We start from the raw sequence: 25,179 nt of genomic DNA, 5'->3' as shown, positions 1-25,179 counted from the left end.
CCTGCTTAGCACAAATCTCCTGCTTATTCTGCGGTTCTCTGGTGTGCTGCTGCAGAAGAGCATTGCTGAAATTTAAGGTGATATTTGAAAGAGAAATGGAGAGGCTGGGAGGGAAGAAGGAATGAGGTAGAAAATGAAGTAGAGACACAGGCATAATACTCTAATTAGCCTTGTCCTGCTTCTACCAAGCTGTTCTTACATCTGAGCCATCTGCTGAATAATTTGAATCACCTCCTTGTTACGGGACAGAGTTGAGGAAAAAAAGGAATCACATTTCTTAGGAATTTTCATGCCCATTGGTTTGCCTCATTTGCAATTTATCCTTTCAGAATGATGCTGAAGCTCACCAACCAAGTCAGTTTAAGCTGGATTTTTTAAAGCCACTATGGGTTTTTATTCAGTTCTTTGCAATATTAGCGTTGTTGTGTTCTAAATGGTCTTCTATGTAGATAAATTTTGAATTGATATAATAAAGTTTCTGAATGACCACATTTATCCTTCAACATTTCTTATACTGAAAACTACAGTCATAAAACTTCTTTTTTGATCTAGAGTTTTACTTTGATCAAAATTAATTTCTGGATTTTAAAATATCTGGAGTTTATGAGTATATGGTGACACTCAATAAATGCCTGGAGGGGTTAAACCTTGGAGTATTAAAAGTGCACATTTTTAGATGGAATTTGTGATCCTTAGGCTTGTAAAAATCATTTAATCTTTGATGGCTAGACCAAGAAGTCTCCATTATTAAATTTCTGTTTTCCACAAATGGTTAAAACTAAACTGCCTAAATAAAGGACTGAGATACTGCAAAACTTACACAGGGGGTATCCATAATTTATGTATTTAATATCTGGACTCAAGATATCTTCAATGCTATTGGTAGCAGCTCTTAATCCTTTCTGTTGATCTGGAGTTTCTTTTCTACTCTGGCCCTTGGTGAAGCACAGTGACCTTCTTTCGGATTGCAATGACTTGAAATCATTGAAATTTTGGGACCCAGGGATCTGAATTTTAATTAAAAGAGAAGGGATTTCTCTTCCTTTTCAAAATCCATATTGACTATTTAATGTTGAGTATGGACCACAGACTGTCAGGCTTCCCAGGTGAAGGTATTGTAAACTGAAAAAATATTTTTGCACTCTGTCAGCTTTCCTCTTTCTCTACCATTAAATCTTCATAAAATTTCAGTGTATTGTGAAAGTTTCAAAAGAGGGTGGAGCTCCTACTCCTGCAAAATTTATAGTCTGTTAGCTAAAGGAATTGGCATGATAATTATGCTCCACTCTCTCATTTTTTTTTCTGCTTTTGTTTCCCTTTATTTCTTTTACTTTATTTATTTTTTTCAAAATTTTAAATGTGGGAATTTCTGGACTCCATGCCGTTGGCACTCATAAGTTTATTGTGTCAGCCTGGCATGCTGGTGACCTAGAGGTGTTGCTACAGCTGTAAATTCTTGCTGCAGATAAACTGCTAGCCTTTTTCTTTTATCGACGATGAACAAAAGCAGGAACAGCAAAAAACACCAAAATAGTAAAAAAAAAGGAAAATCAGAAAAGGTAAGAGTATGTGTAAAATACGTTGCGCATACAAATTTTGCAGAGGAAATGACCAAGCCTTCATCTTATCTCAGGAGTTCAGTTATTTTCCACTCTTTTAATAGAAAAAATACTCCAAGCCTGAAAGAGGTAAATATGTTTATCATCTGATTTGACTAATTTTTTGTACACCATTGTTCATGTTATTGTCAGGCACTGACATCCTTGAATTTCTGCTATGTTCTAGTATCCTATGGATCTTTTCTCTGTGTGTCATAAAAGGCATGCAAGCAGACACTTCCCCCTATATTCTTCCTCATAAATACTTGAATGGTAACATTCAGAAATGCTAATAACATTGAACTTCCTCCACCTCTACAACTACTGTTTATACCTGATTTTATTTCATAGAAAAGAGACTTAACATTTCTGAGTAGGCTGTTATGTTGTATTTTGCTAGTCAAACTCTGAGAATCACATTTGTGTAGCTTTCTTCGTGGTAATCATGGATATGCGGCTGTATATTGTGCCCATAATTGACTGTGGGTTTGACTCATGTTACTATTGAATGGAGACCATTTTTAAGGCAGAGAATCTTTTTGTGACATCCATTCCTTAAGGATGCATTCCCCTCTCTTGAGGTGGAGAGGGGAATGATCCAGGATGTATACTTGGTACTTAAGGCTGTGTGAAGCACCAATGCAAGCACGAGTCCAGGGAGGTATTAGACAAAACTTTCCTTTTCTGCACATGCAGAAAAAGTATGTAAAAGCCTATAATGTATTGTTCATGTGGATGTGGATCTGTGATCAGTTTGAATATTCTGATTTGCACAGTAAATAATATGTGTGCTCAGCATTACAATAAGGCTTTTCCCCAATATTAAGAAAAATATACAGTTCCCCACTATACAGTACCCCATTATACAGTTCAGAAAGTTTGTGATCAGATTTCTTGGTCACTGTTAGGAGAAATAAGCAGCCAGATGTACTGCTACTTTGAACTGTGGCAGAAAAAAAATTACATTGTAATTTAAATATACTGTAATCACAATTATAGTTTCTATTATGTAACTTGTCAATGTAATGATTATGGAATGAAAATAAAATAATAATATGAAAAAAAACCCCATATCAGCTGGGGAACATTCCCATAACATTCATGCTGAATGAGGGATTTAGCTCCATAAAGCTATTTTTGCTCCATGAGTTATGATGATCCTAGTAGTTGGTGCTCTTCATTTTGAGACCTTTGAAGTAACGTGCAAGTGTAAGGGTGGATATTTCTCATGTATGTCTTGAAAAATTGTGATGCAAGGAGCCTCCTCATAATTCAGAGGATTAGATTTCAATTTAAGTCATTAAATGCTTTGGAAATAGGTATCAATATTGTTGGAGTTAACATTATGGTTTGCACCCCAGATATGCTAAGCATGTTAGAATTGCTGAAGATAAAATGTTGGATAGGCATCTACCTCAACACATGGTTGCTATAGTACAAACTGTTTGTTATCTTAATAAAGTGACTAACCTTTTGAATACCCCCATGACAATTAGCACAATTTTTTTGTTAAAGTCACTATAGTGCATGTGTTTGTAGAAGGTCTGGAAATTTTTCATTTTCTGTAATTTTCAATTTTCTATAATTTTCCAATGATATGCCTTGGCTTTGGAAAATATTTGAAAAAAGAGCAAATATTTTAATCTCTCTTTCTAAATCTGAAGTTACATGAACAATGACAGACCAAGACTAAATTCTGGCACTGTCCACTCAAATATGTATGATCAACGTTTATGTATAATTCATGGCATTATCAGAAGTAGTCACACATTAAAGTTTGAATTAATTCAGAAAGCAAAAAGCTTGGTGCCCAGATCATTTAACTGGACTTTTGTAAAAGATGCTGTACTTCTTAGATCCCTGTATAAAGAATATAAAGGAGTGTAAACCAGACATCTGCATGATGAAACTGGTTTCCAATTGCAAAATATTTTTTTCAGAAGCTGAGCAGAACATCTTTGATATTTTTAAAATAAGATATTTGGGGTTTTTTCTTACATTTTTTGTTTAAGAGAAATTAATCAAGGGGGTATGGTTCATTACTTTGAGGTTAGTCCATGCTTATTATAAATGTATCAGAAGCCTCAGGGAAAGCAACCAATCCATAGCAATTGAGTGTCTAGAGGCAGCAAGATGGGGAGATGATGTAATTAGTACTGCATAATGAGTCACATGATGGAAAAAAAAAATCCTTACATGACACTGTTTTGCCTGACAGGCCAATGTGATTGTATGTACTTATTGTATTTTCCATTTTTTCTTTATTTCAGGCTTATGTATCTGATCAATTAAATGAATTAATCTTATTGTTGATACATGGAGTAATCACCACCCCAGGCCTTCTTTGAGTGGGTTTTTTGGGCTAATTGATAGACTAGTTTGTTTGGGATTTACTGGAAAGTCATACTGGGTTTTGTTTGTTTATTTGTCGTCATTGGATTGAAATTTATTGTATGGTACTTTTAAATAGCCTAGCATTTATCACTATGATTTCTCCAGAAGACTAAGTCAACAACTTCATAGTTTGCAAGTTCAAGGTAGATTTTGGGGGAGGAACAAACTCCATGTAAAATTCCATGTATAACTCATGTTCAAAAGAATTGACATTATATCCACACATTGTACTGTGTAGCTTGGAATTCACTGGAAGAAGATTTTTGTACCATTTACCGGGTTGAATTTTATTGTACAACAAAAAAAACCATATTGTAAACAATGATTTGGGCAATATGAAAAAACTATAAAATGCTACAGGGAGTTCATATTTTCTAGAGAAGTACCTGTATTGTGGATCAGATAGGTGGAGGGGAATCTTGGGCCATTTTATTGAAGTCTTATGCCTACTTTCTTTCTGGAATGCCTTCAGTTGTTTATAGTATCTGTTTTTGACAAATGCACTGTGTGGAAATGCAATCCTGCACATACAGTAGAAGAGGACTGAGTTATCTCCAGAGTTAGTTCTGTCCTGTGAGTAGAGTCTCATGGAGGGGCACGAGGAATTGTTGAATACACACGTCCCTCCTGTGCTAAGCTTTGCCATCCTTTGGACATTGCTAACAGAACCAGCAGTGCAGATTCCAAAGCTCCATGTGAATTGCAGAAGTCAAAGCTCCATGTGCATTGCAGAAGCTATGTTGAAATAAATATTGGAAGATGATGTATGTTATAATATTATAACTTATGTATTAGCATATCGATATTTAAAATAAACATTTCAGTATTCCCTCAGATCATTGTACCACAGAAAACCTCTTAAAACTGCTACCTAAAAGGAATATTTAACTTTGAAGAGCAACCTGCAAGGTTAACACTAGATGTTCTCAAAAAGACATTTCTTTATGGGTTTATAAATCCCAACACATTAGGGGTAAAATACAGCATGCCTATCACAGAACACCAGTTATGCTGTGTGATGAGTCTCAGTAAGGCCACACATTTTAGCCACTAGATGTGATATTCATACACACTGCCATCAGAAACACTTTTTCTTGCAACATGCTTTATGTGACCCTGACTTTATGATTGTTCAAAAATAGAAGTCAAATTGAAAATTTAGACAATAAATGTAATGACTTTTTTTTTCATATTGGTGTTTCCTTGTCTTTTCGTTTAGATGTAATCACTGCAATGGCAGACTGAGGGCAAATGAAATTAAACCAGTTGGGTGAATTAGCTCAGCGAGGGACGGTTCACAGGAGAGTCTTTATCTACTCTTTCCACAGACTGTGTGTGCATAATTGCAGGTAAGGGCACTGGCTACATTTTCTTCAAAAGAACAATTATAATAGGAATTATAATTAAAGGTCTGATATTATACTCATGACTAGATATTTGGATCAAAATTGTACATGCCCTAGCTTGAAGCGTGTTCTAAAAATGTATTTGATTAAATTTATGTTTTATTGCATCCCTTCAGGGGTGTGATTATGCAGCCGAAATTACTCAGTTAATTTTAAAATTATTCTTATAAAAACTGGGTATTTTTATTAAGTATTTCAGACTTTGAGTGCACTGTTTTTTATATTGAGGTATTGTTCAAAGGAAAGTTCATATATGCATATCTCTGCATATTACAGTACCGTGCTTGTAAAATCTACTCAGGGTAACATATATGATGTACCATAGCATAAATTTGAGGTACCCGAGACCTTTTGAAAAGCCATGGCAGAATCAAACTCTTAATTACTGCCTGTGACAACAGCAATCTCATGTAAATGTCTCAGTGTTGTGACACAGAGAGAATGAAGACATTTATTACTCTGCACATAATGCTGTACCAGATTTTGTGATAGCTAATAACAGAAAATCTTATTTGTCACTGCTGCAAATACTCTGGAGGAGGACTAATGCATTTTCGAAATACCTTAACTCAGATCATCTCTAGCTAAAACCAGCACAGAATGCAAAAGTTACTCAGTGGCCCCTATAAAGGTGCATTTTATAATAGTTTAATCTAGAGCCCAGTTTGCAGATTTTGGAGAGTATTTTGCTTACGGAGAGGAGATACAAATGAGGATTTAGCAGACAATATGGCCAGATAGTTTTCTTCTACAATAAATTGGTGAAGCCTTTGAAACTGAAAAGAAAATATGACAATAAATAGCAGGTGACATTCTCAGTGTGAGCCATTAGCTTACATTTCCAACACACAGAGCTCTACTTCTGAATGTAGAGCAAGCACATAAGTGGTTTTTCAAAACCCTGGAAATATTCTCTTATTTTTCTTGTGTATAAAATGTGTTTCTTCTTTAGAGAAGTCACTGACAGAATTTAGAGTACATAACAGAAAATTAGAAATTTTACAGAAATAAGTGATAATGTATTTAATGTACAACATACTTGGTGTCACTATAGGAAAATAATTGTTCTGATTTAAAATCATAGTTGGATCAGTAATCCATGTCTTGACTTGACCTGGTATTAGATCAGCTAGAGAACGATCTGTACCCTTGCATATTCTAAATATTTTTGTGAAACATTTTACTTCTGTTGAAGAACTCCTAAATTCTCATACTGCAAATGAAAGATGTGCTATGACAGAAGTTTCAGTGTGTATTTTGTTTTATCTTGTTTTCATAGGTTTTCTGTGCAGGGATTTAACAAAGTCTTGATTTCATGTGTCTTTTATGATATTTCACAGAATGTGTTGGAAGATTTTGGTGGTATACTTAAAAATTGGAATTTCTTGTAGTTAAAAGAACATTAGAAACTAAAAAGAGCAGGATTCCAGCCTAAAAGTTCTGCACAATCCTAGGTTATCCCTAGACCTGGTAAATTCATTTTCTCATTTCTGTAAATTTTGTGCTTGTAAGAGTGCGTAAAGAAGGTGGGAACACTCCCAGAACACAGCTACTGTTTTCTGAAGCTGAATCTTTGCGATGCACCTGCGTTGTGAGGATCTGTTTTCCATTAGAGCACCTGCTTGCTCTTCTCTCATATTCTCTTTGTGAATATCTAACAAGTGGAAAGAAGCTGGAGATTTTTTCAGGGATCAGTGAGGACAAAACCAAAAAGAGTTCAGCAGGATGAAAACAGCAAGGGCTGAGTATAAGTAGATGGGAAGGTTTCCCAATTCTTTTGTTCATCATCAGAAGTATTCTAAGTGGTTTTTTATACGAGATCCTTAAAATATATCACAAATGTCTGCATTCCTTTTCTGAACCCTCATTCTTCAGACCTAACTAGTGTTTCATTTGGTACACTTTTCCTTGAAGATTAGAGGGATAGACAAAATACAGACTCTTTCTAGTCGAGGAAGTACTATTTTGTTTTGGGGTTTTTGTTTTTAGCTGTGAATGGTAATTGTAAGACTGATATAACTTCTGTTGGTAAATACTGCTTTGACTGCTTTTACCTTCTAAACAAGATCTGCCCAAATGTAGAAAAATGAAGACACTTTACCATGTATTAAGGCATTTCTGGTTGAACTGGTATACATGAAATTCCTTTAAAAAAGCATGGCATGATATAAAAAACAGCTCTAAAAATTGGGATGTTATCTTTGTGTATATATATATATAACCTCTTGTGCTTTCTCTGTACAAGTGGAATTGCATTCATAGCACTATTAATTATTAACTAAGCATAGCATCGTCAGATTCCCAGTTTGTAGATGTCTCTCTAAAACATGCATGTGTTTTATCTCAGTGGTAATATCAACAACATTATAGAGCTAAAATTTTACTCATTCACAGTCTCACAAACTTTATACTACGTCAATAAACAAGGAAGATTGGAAACTAGTACTAAAGAATGAATAGTAAGAAAATAAGAATTCTGATGCCCTAGATTCTGGAGTTAATCATGTAAACTAACTCCTCTTGCTACAGATGGAAGGCTGCAATGTCTAGATTCAGAGATGTGTAGGTGCCTAAGTCTCATTGAATTCAAACGAGAATTAGGTTCCTAACTACCTTTCTGAGTCTGGGATAAAGCAATTTCAGTAGCATTCTGTGTCATTAGTGTGGAATTTCTGCCTGCTTCAATGTAATTATTTTGCATTTGCTCTGTCTTTGTAACAATAAAACTCTGGCCACAAAGGTAATTTGTTGATTATAAATGGTCTGTCATTTTACTCTTTTGAAAGAGAAATCTTGCAAAGAAACCCTGTTGAGAAAGTGTATTTGTATCTGGAGGAATAACATTCTTCTCCAAGGTGCACCCCCATGCCTTGTTTGCATTGTTTGCAGCAATTTTGAAAATTATTGCAGAGTCTGACTTAGAATGCAGAGGGAGCAATGTGTCTATATATTAGTAAGGCCTTTCATTAAATCTTTACTTTTAAAAATAATTGGTTCTTTTAATCTATAATGGAACATGGACTTACAGGCTGTCTGTGATTAAAATTAAACCTTATTTGTCTTTTAATATGGTGCTATGTTCATCTGTAATTGAGTGGGGATCGATGCCAGCCGTGTGATGGGCAGTAAGCTTATCCAACATGACGGAGATAGATTTCAGGGAAGACAGACTTTGCTGTTTCTATGTACAAGTGGGATGAGTAGACCATATCAGCAACATTTAATTATTCTGTAGGTAATTATTCATTTGAGGGACACAACTTTCAGAGTAGTATTGGAATGGAAGGAAGACTGATACAATTACCATTTGGCTAAGTACACTGTTTGCACTGGTAGCTGGGAAGTCATAATGAGCTTTTCATTACATTTGAATAAAAGAATGCTTTATGTAATAATAAAGGCTCAGACTAATGTTTAGTAAAACAATACTGACTTAGAGGAAAAGAAAAATTAAAAAATAAACCAAATGATAGATCACTGTCATGGATTCACTGGGTTTTTTTTCTCTTTTTGTTAAGATCCTTTGCTCTGGCAGAATCATGTGACAATTTAGTTTGAGAAGTACCTCAGGAGGTTATGTAGTCTAACCCCTTTGTTACAGTTGTTCTCTTCAGACCAGGATATTCAGTGCTGTCCAGTTGAGTCACAGAATCACAGTCTTGAGCACCTTCAGTGATGGAAATTCTGTGTCCTCTTTGGGCATATTTGACCACCCTCATGGTAAAATCAAATAATATTCTCCTAATATCTAATCAGGATTTACATGTTTCAACATATTTTTTTTGCTTATCAGTCTATATCTCTCAGAGTGCAGGAAGTTGAAGAGAGCAGTAATTTGTCTCCTTAGTGCCCTCTTCTTAATGCTGAAAAAACATACTTCTTGATGTCTTTCATGTATTCCATATTCCTTATCCCCTCCCATCCTGATGATCTCCACTGGACTCATTCCACTGTGTCAGTATCTTTTGTTATAAGGCCTTGATAAACTTTAGTGGTTCCCTATCAAGCCATGTCTGCAGTCTGTCCCAACCCCTCAGGATAGCAGCCCTGTCCCCCACATATCGACTAATGCCCCTCAATTTGTTGATAACCAAAATTCTGCTAGGAGTGCACTTTGTTTTCTCATGTCCTACATTAATGAAGGCAATTCCTGGTGTTAGTCCCCATAATGATCCCTGAGAGACACCCCTGTGTATGGACTGTCAGCTGGACTCTCAGGCACTGTGGATCCTGGCAGTCCAGTCAATTCTCTACCTTGTTGTCCACATCTCCAGCTGTCACTCACCAACTGGGTGACAAGACAGCTCCAGGAGACTGTGCCAAAAACCTTCCTAGCATATCCTTCAGCATCCTCAGACACATCTCACATGATCCCATAAATCTCTGCATGTCCAAGTAGGCTGAGCAATCTATATGTTTGTGTTCCTCCACTGTGAATACTGCTCCACTCACACAGGAAAAAGTGGAAGGATGTAGTGCCTACAAAGCTGAAAGGAAATTAAATGAATCCTCCCAAATGTTATGCAGACTTTTATAATGAATATGTTTCTATCCTGCTTGAACAGTCTTACTTTAAAATGTGTTTTTATATATGAACTATTGTTCAGGAAAACTGGATTTCTTTCACTGCATTTTCTGTGTCTCTTGCACCATAAACAATTGTTACCTTTATATTTCCTGCTAAGCTATAAATATTAACATGCTACCAGTGATACTAAAGGACATACTTAGTTTTATTAAGAATAACTGTGAACTGGAAGGACTATGACCAGAGGAGGTATTATTTAACTATTTAAATTTTAATCACTTTATTTTTAGACAGCAAATAACAGTGATTCAATCTTTCTCTTTTTTTTTTTTTTTACCATGGGGATGTTTAAATGGCAATATTACAATGGATGAGCTGTTAAACCAAATGAATTTTTGTCTTGGTTTGGAAAGATTATACTTGTTCAAAATGTCTCTTTTCTGTTCATTTATTTCTGAGTATCTTTCAGCTACAGTCTCCCAAATACATCTCTCTTTGCCTATCCAACTGCAATATCCACTGAGATTACATTTATTTATTCATTACATTTCCTTGGTTAGTGCAATATGGCATTTGATCTTCCTAACTTCTTAGCCTGTCCTAGAGATGATCATAAAAAAATTGTTCAAATTAAGAAAGAAAAGTTACTAGAACTTTTGCTAATTTAAAGTTTTTGGGGTAGCACTAATAGTGAGTGTAAGTAATTATAGTGGTTTAATCCCAGCCAGCAAATCAGCCACACAGAACTGTCCTCTCAGTAGGATGGGGGAGAGAATCAGGAGGATAAAAGTGTAAATACTCATAGCTTGAGATAAATGAAATTTAACAGATAAAGCAAAGGCCACATGCAAGCAAGCAAAATAAGGAATTAATTCCTCACTTGCTGTGGGCAGGCAGGTGTTCAGCCATTCCCAGGAAATCACCACTCCATGTGTGCATCAGTTACTTGGGAAGACATAAAGAAAAGTCCCCCCATGCCCCTGCTTCCTTCTTATTCCCCCTAATTTATACACTGAGCATGATTCCATCCAGTCTGGGGTATCCCTGTGGTCACTCAGGGTCAGCTGTCCCAGCTGTGTCCCCTCCCTGCTCCTTGGGCACCCCCAGGCTCCTCAGCTCCTCATTGCTGGGGTGAGGAGCAGGAAACTCTGTGTGAGCTCTTCTCAGCAGTAAGGAAAACATCCCTGTGTCAGCAAACCATTGCCAGCACAACCCAAAGCAGCCCATACCAGCTCCTGTGGAGAAAATTATCCAAGCCAAAACCAGGAAAGCAACTTCCTATTCTTGTCTGAAGTATCATTAACATGAACTGTAGTTTATTTTATCTTGGTCTGATTGGACTTGTCACTCTAATCAATATTGTTGTTTGATCTAAAGCACAAATGTAAAAAATTTCATTTCCCATTATGATATTATCAAAAGCTAGTTCATAAAGTAATCAGATGCTCCAATGGGCTCCCTATGAAGGCATTTTTTTAATAGCTGACATAAGTAGCTTAACTTACTGTACTGTGGTGTTAAGAAAAACACAAATAAATCCCATAAACATTGTTTTTTTCCTTCACTTGTTTCATACAATTCTCCAGATCAATAACAAATACATACAAGGACATCCATATGCCTCACCCAGGGCAATGGATTTAGCAATTTATAAAGCTTCTCACATTCATCCTTTAGTCCAATTAATTTATTGCTTATCCATTGGAGGCCTTATCTGAAATTCCTGTGTGGTATTTTCACACATACAACCTTAAACCAACAACAGTGCTGTTAAAATAAAGCTGTTCTAAAGTATGAATAAAAAGTGTTAAAAAAATCATTGATCATACTTTCAGATCTCATTACTCTATGTTAAGTACAATTCTGTTACTCATACCTGAAGTAATTTTGGCTATACATTGGGCAAGAGAGCACTTCTAAACAACTGAAACCAGGTTATTTCATGTGATTTTTAAGGTTTGCATAGGATATAGATACACCACAGAAGCTTAGGTGTGTAACCAGCTGCCATCGGAACTTAACTTAAGCTTCTGCTGCAGCTACTTAGCTGGCAGAGCCTAGTGCTTAGGGCAAGCAGAAAAATCCATATATAATGCCCTCCCATGTTTGTTCTCACTGCAGAGAGTGAGGATCTTTATAAGAGTCATCAGATTATAATCCTGTTACAATCCAATGCCATATTTTTCACAGTAACTATACTTTTATGACATATGCATGCTCTGTTTTTGGTGAGTGTTAAATCTGAGGTTGAATCCTTTGGCATACTGTGAGTATAAAACATTTCCAATACCTGCTTCATCTACCTAGTGGCAAGTTCTTATTTTTGTCCTAATTATGGTTAAACACCATCAATATTGCAGTTTATTTCAGCAAAAGCCTCAGTTCAACAGCAGGCTTTGTTTTAGTCTCTGTTTTAGGAGTTGTTGGTTAGTAAAAGGAGCTGGCACTGGATTCAGGGAAGTTTCTGAAATAGCTTTTGAACTTTTAACGCTAAGAGTTTTCCCAGATTATCTGACAAAGATGTCACCCTATTGAATACATAGATATGAGAGTTTCCTCCAAAAAAGTAAATTCCATTTTACTGCAATGATGTGACACTATGCAGTACATTTCAGAGGATTGTTTTACTTCTTCAGTGGTTCAACTCACACAACATTTGGCAGCTTCTTCCTCACCATATTAGATGCATGCAATAAAGACTTGCTAAGGAATGGAGTGTCTATCACTTAGTATTCATTCATTCATTCATTCTAGTCATGCAATTTTACTTATTCATGCAGTTTCCATAACATCCAAGTGATAGATTGCACATAATTTATACAGATAAATTACGCACAGCTGTGACTTCTAAAAACTTGTAGCTCAGGTCAGTACTTCTAAGTTGCAGCTTGAGAGTTTCAGAGATTCAAGTTCTAAATATTTTTTTCCTTTTTTTTTTCTGTTATATAAAATGAGGGCAGTCCAGCAGAACATAAAGGATGATAAAATAAAAATTAATGTAGAAAAATGTTATGAATTTAAGAACTTGTACTTTAACCAAGACAGGTTCTTTGAGAGCAGTGAGGAATGCCTACTTTCCAAGACTTGCAAAAAAACATAGTGAATTGTTTATGAATTGTTAAACATAACCTATAATTTGTATTAAGACATTGAGGCATTCCTAAATGGCACATCTAAAAGGTATTGTAAGGAAAGAGGAGGCATCATTTCAGTGCAAAAATTCTTCCGACAAGTATATTCCAACCAGAGGTGAAATATTCTTGTTCTTGTCTTGCATTCATTGAGGTTATCTGTAAACATCGTAATTGGATTTCAAAAACGATCTCTGAGAATGAGTGTCAGCTGCTCACCATAGCTAAGACTAATGGAAAAAATGAAAATTAAATTCCTAGAGGAGAATGGGATAACATCAGAACTAGCAGAAATGGATCAATTAAAACTAATTAATTCTGCCAAGTAAAATTAATCAATTATCAAAGAAGAGAGAAAATAATAGCTTAAACATTCAGATTTCTTTTCCTTTAGGAATAAGCATGTTGATCCCAAATAATCACTATGTTCTTACAGTGCATTTGTAGCTGCAAAACCAGGAATGATGCACAGATTCATGATTAAAACTGTCAAACTAATCTTTCTTTCAGAAATGTACTATCACCCACTTAGATTTTTAAGTAATTGTGAAAGTTTTAGTACTCTTAACTTCAAGAACTGTATTCTCTCTTGATAATAAATTAATTCATAAAAATTTGCAAACTTGTATTTTATTAGAAATTTTAATCGTGGGTGTGGACCATATAGATAACCAGTTTCCTGAGAAAATACTCATATATTTCCTACCATAATTATAGTGACAGAGAAAATTACCCAAAAAACAGTCTAGTGCTGTGATAAGGGTTGGGGCTTATAAAGTTCTGGAGATGTTTCAACAGTGTTTATTGTTTTTATCCTTTTAAGGACTTACAATGTTATACTTTGAAATTATGGATTCTCCCCTCATAAATTGTTATTATTGTTTTTTGATGGGGTTTTGTTTTGTTTTGTTTTGTTTTTGTTTGTTTGTTTGCTTGTTTGTTTTTTTGTTTGTTTTTAAGAAAGAAAATAGCCCCAAGAGTTAAAATAACTCCATAATTCTTTGTCATTATCTTGGAATGAAGTATGGAATATTCTAAATTCCCAAACAACTGTGGTGCCCTTGGCAGTGCCAATGGCTGTGTTATTTATTTAATGGCAGGATCTAGAAGTGGAGAGTTTGGACATATGTCCAGCATCCATTGATGGGTGTTTTTTCCTTTTTACATCATCCTTTCACTTGGAGGTGAGGCAAGGTAACCCAGCTGTCCATCCACTGTGGAAGCTGGCTTTTACTGATTTGCCTTTTGGTTGCTATTCAACATGTTATGGCAGAGCTTCTTTCAAAATCAATAGAAAATAATATCAGTTAAAAGGTGGTTTTGTGCAGCAATACAAAATTGGTATTCCGCTGGTAGAGATTTGTCCCAGAGAATTCAGAGCAGTGATATTCCTGAATGGCTTCTCTCAGCTGGGCTGAGTATCTCCATACTGGAAGGACCCGTGCTAGGCAGCAGCCCTTCACTTCACCCAGACACTAATTAGAGCAGCCCCGAGCTCCCTCCCGAAATGGTAATTATCCATTTGTAGTGCTATGAATGTCATTACTCCACCTTAGAGGCACTGGGGTAATCTCCAAAGCGATATAAGGAGTGGTAACAAATTGCAACAATGTCTTCTGCATTTGTTTTTATAATTTATATTTTTTTTAGTGAGAAAGCAAAGAATAGGTATCAGTATCATACTATGAGCAAGAATATGCTAGTAAGAGTCTAGAGTAAAAGGCTAAAACTGCTTGGTCTCCAAGCAGATGTAGTTACTGAAAGATACAGTGATTGCACACTGGATCATGGTTTAAATTTTTGGTGAATTTTGTTTTTCTTGTTTTCCTGAAAAAATATTGATATTATACCATGAAAAAAAGTGACCAGCAAATGCACAAATGCATATAAAGAAAATTTCAGGAACTCTCTCACAAATCAGATAATTAGTTCCAAAGATTTCTATTACTTTTAAATGTCTTATTTGTTCATAATGCAAATTAAAAATAGTATTTAATAATTTAAGGTAAGTGTAAATTCGTATTAATTTGTTGTTTGAAAGTTAAATCCTATAGAATTAGTCATTTTCTAGAAGTCAACAAGTGCATATCACAATACTTATTTACCACAGCAACTGATTCCATTTCTTACCAGAATAAATTATCTTCTGCTCAGCATATGTTTAATAAAATTTTTTAAAAATTATGACACCCAAAAGTAGAAGTTGCCTTTATTGACAATGATAATACTTACTTGTTTATGCCTAACATCAGTGAGCTCAGCCTTCATAAATTATAACTGTTATCAGTGTGAAAATACAGCCTCATGATTTTTTGAGACTGTTACGGCATGAAAAAAAAAAAATAAAAAAAACCAACACAAAACAAACCAGAACTTTTGCTTACTGATATCTAAAATTTAATACATTTTGCTATGTATATCTGTTTAGAAAATGTCTAGTTATTTAAGAAAATAATCACTAGAACATTTTAACTACTACACTCTGTCCACCAAGCATAGGGGGTGTGTTTTAGAAATCTCATTAGTGAAACCATCTGTTCCTCTCTCCTTCTGAGCTCTACAACTTTGTGTGACTTCTCTATTTCCAAAATGTCTGTTCTCATCACAAAGAGCACCATCAGACTGAAGAAATCTTTCCAAGGATCATAGATGACAAATATTTCCACAGGACTCATTCTTGCACAGAAAAGGTTTTTAAAATAGTTTAAAGGTTTGTGACTCTGTCTGAAACATGTCAACTTAGCATTTAAATTTTAGAAACCCTTGGGGAATTATTGGCCCCTTATAAGTTGTCTGCCCACTTTATGGCCCCATGAAAACATCAATGGTGCTCCATTGTTAGGTGGTTTTGGGCTTTGGGTTGTGTGGTTTGTTTATTTTTTGGGAGTTGGGTTTTTTTTTCTCAATTATTTATTTGCTTATTTATTTTTATTTTAGAGGGTTGAGAGTTTTTTTCTGAGGTTGATCAGCCAGCTGTCTTTCCTCGTCTGTGACACTATTGCCTGGGGTGAAAGAGGTGGCTAAGTTCCTGTCTCATGATCAGTATTCTTCGTGGACTCTAAGATCATGTAGAGATTAGTAAAAATTGATTTAGCAAAAAGAGGGATGTTACTGCTGTCTTGGTATGTTTCCTAAGCAGGAATGAGTGGCCTATATATCTATGTGATAGTTAAACCCAGAGAAGAGAAACTTAGTTGAGCATATTGCAACATTATAAGTAACTGATTGAGTAACCAAAGCCATTTGTCATTCTCTGAGTTAATGTAGATTTGGTCTGAACAGCTGGGAGAGAGAAGAAAATTTTGGAGGAAAATAGTAATTCCTTGTTACAAACTTCTGAAAAAGACATGTGGCAATAAGAAATTTAACTCCTTATGCTGAAGCTCAGTCTGACAAAGCACAGGAACTATTCTTCTAGGCACCCTGCTATAAGATTTGTTTTCTTGCTTTCTACCAGAGAAGCACATTCTTTTGATACTGAGGGGTTGCTAAATGGATTCAATTAATTCCTTCAAGTGTCTTAGGATAGACCTTATGCCTAGAAGGCAAACAACTTGCTCCCCCCCCTTTTTTTCCCCTTTCTATATATGAAAACGCATCACTCTGTTTATTGTGAAGAAATGTGTTTGTTTTTATTTAGTTGTATTAGCAGCTCTTGGAGAGGTAATGCTTTTTAGTTTGCTGTAGTAGCATCAGCTGTTGGACCAGTTAACATAATTGGAAGGTGAGTCACTTACCTTTTTGAGATTCATCCCTCTACAGCATGAACAGAGCAATCACAAGTGTGTGACTGTGTCTCAGAAAGGAGAATATCTAAAACTTGCTGTGTTGTTCTTATTTAGTAGAGGTAAAAATTTGCATAACATGCTTTTTGAAAACACCATTGTGAGATCCTCAGAGTAGCATAACTTATGGCTTTTACTGTTTAGAAGTGAATAAATAAAGGTCTTGGAGTGGAAAAAATTGACATTACAATGTTACCCTATGTAGTGATCAAGTCCCTTGACATTTGTATTTCAATAGAGAAACATTTCTTCATTTCCATGATGAGAACTGGTATAAGAACAGGCGAGAAGGTGTGAGATTCCATGGAATCATAACTACCTTCTGCACGTTTATAGAACTGGCCAATATTTCAGAGTTTTCAAACCCCTTGCCTGAAAAGGAGCAAATACTTTGCAAAGAAGTAAAAGTAACTTTTCTCCATCCTTTGGCTACCTTTCTGATAAATATTTTATTCTCGGTTCAGTGCCATTCCACTTGCAGTCTTTGTGGTTTGCTATGTTAAAAACATGGATTATATGGCACACCATGGTCTCAGGATTTTGAAATGTAATGGGTAGTTTTAGATCATTTGTAGTGAAAATAAAACTTGTCAAATCCTGCTGTGGTTCTAGGATTAGAAAATATGCTGTAAATAGGCTTAGCACTAGTCCTGATGTAATCACATTAAAACATTACTATCTCATTATACCAAGTGAGTCACTAGCCTAGATTGAATATTTGTACATTTTTGATCTACAGACTGTGCTTAACTAACACAGATACCAAAGTCACACTGCATAGTATTGGACAAGGTTGTCAATTGCCTGATTTTGCTAACATTCTTTCTAAGTATTTGCATATCAAAAAAGTATATGACTACAAAATTATAATACGATGATTACGTCCATAAATATTGCCCATTTTTAGGTTAGAACATAATCATTTTAGTTCTGTATGTCCTAAAGTTGAGTCCTGAATATGAGGTGTACTGTTCTATCCTGATTCTCTCTTTAGGTATCAGCAAGGTCTATATTTAATGATTTGTGCAATTGAAGTCAGAGCATTTTGTTCCTTTAAGATCACTTTCATAATATATTCCCATCAGTGTCACATATTTTATAAAGCAAGATGTGTTCTTATGAATTAGGGTTCTGTCAAAATTTCTGGCTGTTTGGGTAAGCAAGTTTTCATCATAAAAAACAATGTGAGTAGAAATACTAAGGATTTGTAGTTTATTTTAACTGAAATTTTGATTTTGAGTCTGTATATGTTCAATTTGATTTGCAACATGGCAGGATTTTTATTTTTGTGTGCTTTTTTCTGGGCTGTCAACAAACAGATATACACACAGAAACAAATCTCTGGAATGGATACTTGCGTGAAAACTTGAGAGTCCATTGTTACATTGTGAATAACATTGCAGATTTTTAAACTAATATCATTAATAGTTTAAACAATACTTTTTAGCAATATTTTTGCTACCAGCATACTAAACATAATTTATCATTTGAATCTGAGTTTATAGTTAATATTGAGTAATTAAAAGCACAGTATCTGCTGTGTATCCAGCCACCCCATAGGTTACAGCAGTGTCAGCCCTTTTTATGAATTAACTTCAAAGCATTTTTTAAAAATTGGTTTTATATAGCAAATTTTCTTATAATCTTTCTTTTTCAGACTATGATAGTGTCTTCACCACCTCTTGTTTAGCTGTTGTTTCTGATTTAGTATTATTTCTGTGTATATAGGTCTGTTTCCTTAGCAGAATTATCAAATAATATAGTGCTTTTTTCAGATATTCATGGGAAAAGAAATAGCATATATGTGCAAGACACAATAAAGAAGGTATTTGATATTTATCTTACCTTACTGTACCTAGATTCAGTTGCTTTCCCTGCTAGAGAGGATGTTCTGGGTGAGAAAAAGAAGGGTTCTTATGCATAGTAGGGACCTTTAAAATAACTCTATTCACAAGGTCTTCTTTTGGCTTATGCTCATCCAGTACCTGAATGCATCCAGTTGAATAATGTCACAAGTCAAAGCTTAAACATAAATAAATAAATAAATAAATAAATAAACAAAATAACAGGAGTTGAATTATTCCAAAGTCTTTCCCTAAATAACTGAAGAAAAGGGAAAACTGATTCAACTGCAAGCTGCAGTGTTCTCACAGACACTGTGTGAGTAGAATAAGAAAAAAATTATTGAGGAAATTATTCACTGTAAATTATTTTTGTAGTTCTAATGATAGGGAGAATCATCCCATGTGGTATTTTGAGTTAATGTTGGAACAGCATCATCTGATTAATCTACACTTTTTTTAATGTCAGTATTTCCTAGAGGAGAAAATGTGTTTCATTTATGTAAAGAATGTGGTGGGTCAATCACTGTACACTGTCGTTTGCCCTAGATTAAGAAAATTAAGTATCATATTCTAGCAATGATAATTCCTGGAGGGTTTTTTAATTGAAAAAAAAAAAAAAAAAAAAAAATCAAGCTGTCTGCACCATGTGTTTTATGATATTAGATGATAGTACAACAAATACACATAGAAACCTGTGCTGTAGATTTTTCTACCCTTCTTCAAACTGAGTTTGGGTATGTGCACATGGCAGATATGACTATAATTTATACATATTTAGCCATATTTAATTATCTGGCTTGGTCAAGACAAGAAATCTCACTGAAAAAAATGCTGCATGGATTAATGATCTGAGCTGTGCGTTGCCATGCCTAGATCACTTTCAGGATCATTTTTTAAAGCTAGACAAGGTTTCATGGTCTATTTTATGGACTGTAAATGCAATATTTTTTCCTAAACTCATGGTATGCTGCTCAACTTTTTGATAGGGATTTTTTTTATTATTAACTGTAGGCACAAGTAAGTTTTAAATTATTTAAAACTGAAGTTGCTTGAAACTATTTATATGTAAGGATTTTCAAAACATAAAAAACAAGTTATTTTTGCTCAGAAAAGAAGATATAGCTTCAGTTTCATTTTCCCTCTTTGATTGAAACTTGCAGAAGCATGATTTTTCTATGGTTTCAATGTGAATTATTTGGATAATTTTATTTACATAGGAACAGGGGATATCAGTGTAGATGAACTGAAAAGTCTTTGAGCCATTTTCAGCTCTGGTTGTCCAGCATGTCATTACATCAAGATTTATGGAAGGTTAATTTTCATTTGCAATATTAAGCTAATAATTTTGATCAAGGTTGTATTATAGGACCTAGTAAGAATAGAAAAAAAGCAAAAAATTATAAAAATGGACATAGGGATCTGTGCTTCTAACACTATCCTAATCTATCATATGACCATCATCCTAGGCCAAGCTACCAAGAAAATGTTTTCTCTTAGGTGAAGGGTTGGAAGGACAGAATTTTCCAAGGTGTGAATTCTTTGCCACAGGATAAAATTCTGAAAAATTAATTTGCTAACACAGACGATGATAAATCCTTAGCTACACTTGCATTGTCAAATAAACATTCACAATGTTCAAAGCCTTTCATTACCACAGAGATTCTCATAACAGTCCAAGATCACATTTCCCCCAAACAGCAACAGACTACAAGAGTATTACTGTCTTGGGGCTTTTTAATACCTCCACTCTACTTCAAATCCAGTGCTTATTTAATGGACATCTTCCCACAATTCAAGGAAATTGCAATTCTTTTCTTTGTTTGTTTGGGTGTTTATTTTTTTTAAATCAGTTCTTTTGAAATCAATTCCCATCAACCATTTCCTGTTACATAAACCATCCATTGGGAAGTGTTGAAACACTATTTCCTGTTATTCTTTCCAAGATGTTACTGGTGTGCATCAAACATAGAGTTCCTTTTGAAAATGTACTGATCACTTTGGACTGCCTGGCAGAAAAATCCACTCAAGATGGAACAGATGAAAGAATTCCTGATAGGGGGACTTGAGAAACGTGGAAGAGAAACACTGCGAGTGACACGCCTGAGGGAAAGTGAACAGTAACAGACTGAAAAGACTATCATAACAAAGCAGAATCAATTCCTGTTCAATACTGCTGGAGTTGAAGATAGTGTTTCCCCTATGCCACAGTTTTCACTGTTGCTGCTGATGTTTGAGGATCACTATTGCATAGAAACAAATATTGACATCAAAGAGTGAGGGAGAAATTATTGTGGAGGTATCTTAAGCTGGATTTTTATTGTTTTTTGGGCAGAGTAAGATATGTAAGACTTTTGAAAAAACAATTTGAGATTTTATGTCATACAGGAGTTTCAAGGCCCTTGGGTACCAGTTCTCTTTGTACAGTAAACCTTCAAGATTACTGGTCATGGTGTTATTAATGTAACATTAATCCTCTAGTAGTTAGAACCATTCTAATCTTCTGCCTCAACTTATTGTTGTCTTCTCCCGCCTTGTTCTGATTGTTACATTATCGTTCATCTCCAGCAGTCAATTGTTGACATGGTGTTGGACTGGCAGAGTCCTGGCTTTAGGCTCAAGGCTTCTAAAGGACTGTACATGTTGAGTTCAGGGATGTGTCCAGAAATAAAACTATTGAAAAGCCCTTACCCAAATCACTGTCCATCAAAGTATAAGCAACAGTATCTGGACTATGTTTCAACTCTGCTAATATTGCTAAAGAGACACCCATCATTCCCAAAGGTATGAAAATTATCAGACTGTGACTAATTTTGACCTGTCAGAGGTATGAAGCTACAGGAAACTTCTCAATTACACAAATTTTTTTAGTGTGTGGGTTTTATTTTGTGTTTTTGTTGAGGATTTTTTTGGTTTTTTTATTTGGTTGGCTGGGTTTTTTTGCTGTTTTCTAGATGTAAGCTCTGCTATGAAACTCATGAAGACTTTAAAGACATTCCACTTTTATTCAAGAAACAATGCACTTTCTAAGTACCACTGGAAATCTGTTTCCTGTATTGTTTCTTTCTATATTTTTATTAGTATAAACTTAAATAAGGGCAGTATCAAACAACTTAGAACCTCAGATTGTAACATGATATGATGGACCTTTGACTGTGCTCATTCAAGGTAGCAAAAACTCTTTACAAATATTTAAGTGTAAGATGGTAAAATAGAGATGAGGTAAAGCAACAGAAGAGTAGAAATAAATACTTCTGAGTAAGTAATCTGATGCTTTGCACTATATGAACACATAAGGATAGAAAAAGTATAGGACAGATGTAATGCTTTTGAGTGGGTTTGCAGGTTGCAAATACTCACAGGCGCATCAGACCAGCTTCTGGATTGGGAGCCTGAGCCCCTGGTAAGGAAAAAACTCTGCCAAATTCAGTCTTGGTGTCCTTGGTGGGGCTGGAGTGGAGAAGAAATGATCTCTCCCATGAGTATTACACTGCCCCAACAGGTAAATCTGAGAGAGGTGAAAGGAGGAGTGCAGGTTAGATCTGACCTTTCCCAGATTAATTACCAGCTCCTGAACTTCATTATGTTTCATCCACCATTCTCCATTATTAATTCCCTGTACAACACAGTTTAATGCATATGTACCTGTCAGTCTTATTTTGTAGGAATTAATTAATAGCAGAGTGTATGAATTTTAACATTTTTGCTATTGTTTTCCACATATATTTTACTTTGTACTGGGAGATCCTAGCTTAGAATACCGTTCCATATATGGTGTTCTATATAATGATGTATTCCCTGTCAATCCAAATTAAACCTCCCCTGCAGATATATATCTACATATGAAAAAAAGAAAAAAATTAAAATGTAACACTTATTAGAAATTTACACAAGAGGGTTTCTAAAATTATTTTTCTACATAAATTGAGTTCAAATTAAATGTCAAATATAATTTGGTGTTAGAAGTTTGAAATATATGATAGTCCTTAGAGAAAATCTAAGCACTCAGTCCTCCCAGCCAAATTGTTATTTGCATTATAGTGTGCTATAAGGTTATATATCATTATATGGCAGAATGCCAGACCATAATCTACACAGTAAAGCTACTGAAAAACTCAATCTGGAAAGCATTCATCTTACAAAGGAGTTTGCATCTTCTATAAAATATGAAGCATATTGACTTCTTTTTTCCTTGAGCAAACAGAGCACTGCAATCTATTTCCAGCATTCTTCTCATTTGGCTTTGGTAGACACAAATGTAAAATGAATGTTGACATATTTGTTTAACACCTTGAACAGATTAAACTGGTTTAGAACTTCTTCCGTAATCAGCCCTGGACAATATAAACTGATAGTCACAGCCCTGGATAGATTAAATTATTTCAAAAGTTTTCCATTAATCAGCCAACGAAAGATAGATTTAAAAAAATCCCAAAGCAGCATCCTTTGTCAAATATGCTGGATTCACCTTCTGATAATATTAAATTTCACCAGGAGGTATTTGTAGTCATTTACATATGTAGTTAGGACAATATTTTAAAATTTTATTATCTAAAATGTCTTAATTGCTGCCAATTTCACCAAGATGCTCTGAATTAATCAATTCAGCAATAGCTAATATCTGTGATTTGGTGTGAGAGGGAGAAGGCTTGTTTGGTTGTTTGTAGAGGTTTTTGTTTATTTTTGTATTTGGTTTGTTTGTTGTTTGTGGTTTTTAAATTTATTTTTATTTTCTTAATCTATCTCAGACTTATTTGACACTAAGAATTCTTCAGGAACTATAGTAGAAATTGCCCTTGGACACAATTATATTCGTGTAATATAGTTATTCCCATTTCAGTACAGCTATTTTGGTTCATGCATTTAAAAAAATAACCTTTAGGCAGAAATAAAAAATTCACAAACATGCAATTTTGTCAATCATGATTGTTTAGGGCCAAAGTATTTTGAACTTACTCTAGGCATTGATCATGCTGATATTTAGAATTTACCTGAAGTCAAATACACATATTGAGCAAGCAACACACATTGGACTTAGCTGTCTTTTTAATAACTCAACACAAGACTAATTCTTAAAGACAGAATTCCCTCCTCATCCCCTAAAAAAACCTTTAATGTTTCAGGTACTGGGAATTAATGTAGCTAAGAATGAAGGCAATGCAACGCGTATCCAATCCTAGCAAGTCACTGTTACCAGGGCTTGTTGGTATTTCTCCGAAATGAACTCGCTTGTTTTTAAACTATGGTAATGTGATACAACACCTACTGACATCCAAAGGCAATTTAAACTCAAACTGAACAGTGGTACCTCTGAGGTATAGAAAATATGCGGCAACTTTGCATAATTTTATTAGGTATGTTAAAAAAAAAATAGCACCAATCACATGATAGTTGGAAATTTTTATTTACAGATAATTTAGATAATTTTTCTTAATGATAATTCATAAGAAGATTTATAAATTTTTAAGTTTTATAATGCTTTTAATTGTTTTTATCCAAACATCAGAATAGATATTTAAAGATAGTCTGAGATAGTAAAGCTTCTGTAAATTCAAAACACTAACCTCCTAAACAAAACTAAGAAACTGTATGAAAATTACAGAATCCAAAAATATATAATTACATATTTAAGGCAAACCCATGATAGGTTACTGGAATAAGTTCAGCACAATTCCTTGTTTATGAGTATTGCCTTGAGCTCAACTTTCATAATTTTACAGAGAATTGTAATCTCTCTAAGCACTGGTAATTTTTTTTACTACATTAAAATTAAATTTCAAAATTCAATAATTCAATAAGCAATTTTTACATTAAAATCATTAAAATCTCAATTTCATTAGGAAACAGAATTTTAAAAATAGGTTAATATTAAAAATTGCTTATGCTCTGTATTCTTCTAAATATTGCAGAAATTATTCAAAGGTGAAATGCCTGCATGCATGTGTCTTCTAGAGAACCAGGGTCTTATTCTTGTGAGGGAAGATTCACAAATCTTCCTAGGAAGGATTCTTGTTTACTGGCATTAATTAAAATAAACAAAGTACAGTAATTTCACGAATACAAGCCGCACCAATTTGACCAAAATTTTGGTGGAAACCCGGAAGTGCGGCTAATATTCCGGGGCGGCTAATCTATTAACAAAATTCTAAAAGCTGCCAACACGGAAGTCAGAGCCCGCGGCAGCCCCAAGCCAAGCTGGAGCCCGGCCGGCCCCGGCAGAGGTGGGAAAGCCTGGCAGAGGCGGGGCCAGCAGTGTCGGGGGCGGGCGGCAGAGCCTGAGCCAGCAGGGCGGGGGAGCCCGGGAGAACTGGGGCTAGCAGTGCAGGGGAGCATGGCAGAAGCAGGAAGGCCGGCGGGTGGGGCTGCCTGGCAGCGGGGGAAGCCCAGCATAATCGGGGCCAGCAGCGTGGGGGAGCCCGGTGGTGCGGGGGCCTGCAGTGCCGGCCAGGGCGAGGAAACGCGGCGGCGGTGCAGACGGGAGGGGGCGGCCGGCGAG

The 25,179-nt window shown here is 35.2% G+C and overlaps 1 long non-coding RNA gene across 1 annotated transcript in view; it reads left to right on the top strand.

Moving 5' to 3' along the window:
• The window catches only part of LOC117003356, a 742,810-nt gene that overhangs the window by 365,159 nt on the left and 352,472 nt on the right, over positions 1–25,179 (top strand). The window contains exon 4 of the long non-coding RNA XR_004419500.1: positions 5,212–5,341. This is a non-coding gene — a long non-coding RNA (uncharacterized LOC117003356). The remainder of the gene's footprint in view (positions 1–5,211; positions 5,342–25,179) is intronic.

The sequence above is a fragment of the Catharus ustulatus genome, chromosome 15 (genome assembly GCF_009819885.2).
Source record: "Catharus ustulatus isolate bCatUst1 chromosome 15, bCatUst1.pri.v2, whole genome shotgun sequence".
Classification (NCBI taxonomy): Eukaryota; Metazoa; Chordata; class Aves; order Passeriformes; family Turdidae; genus Catharus; species Catharus ustulatus.
Note: the sequence above shows the minus strand (reverse complement) of the source record. Positions and strands in the feature narration are given on the sequence as shown.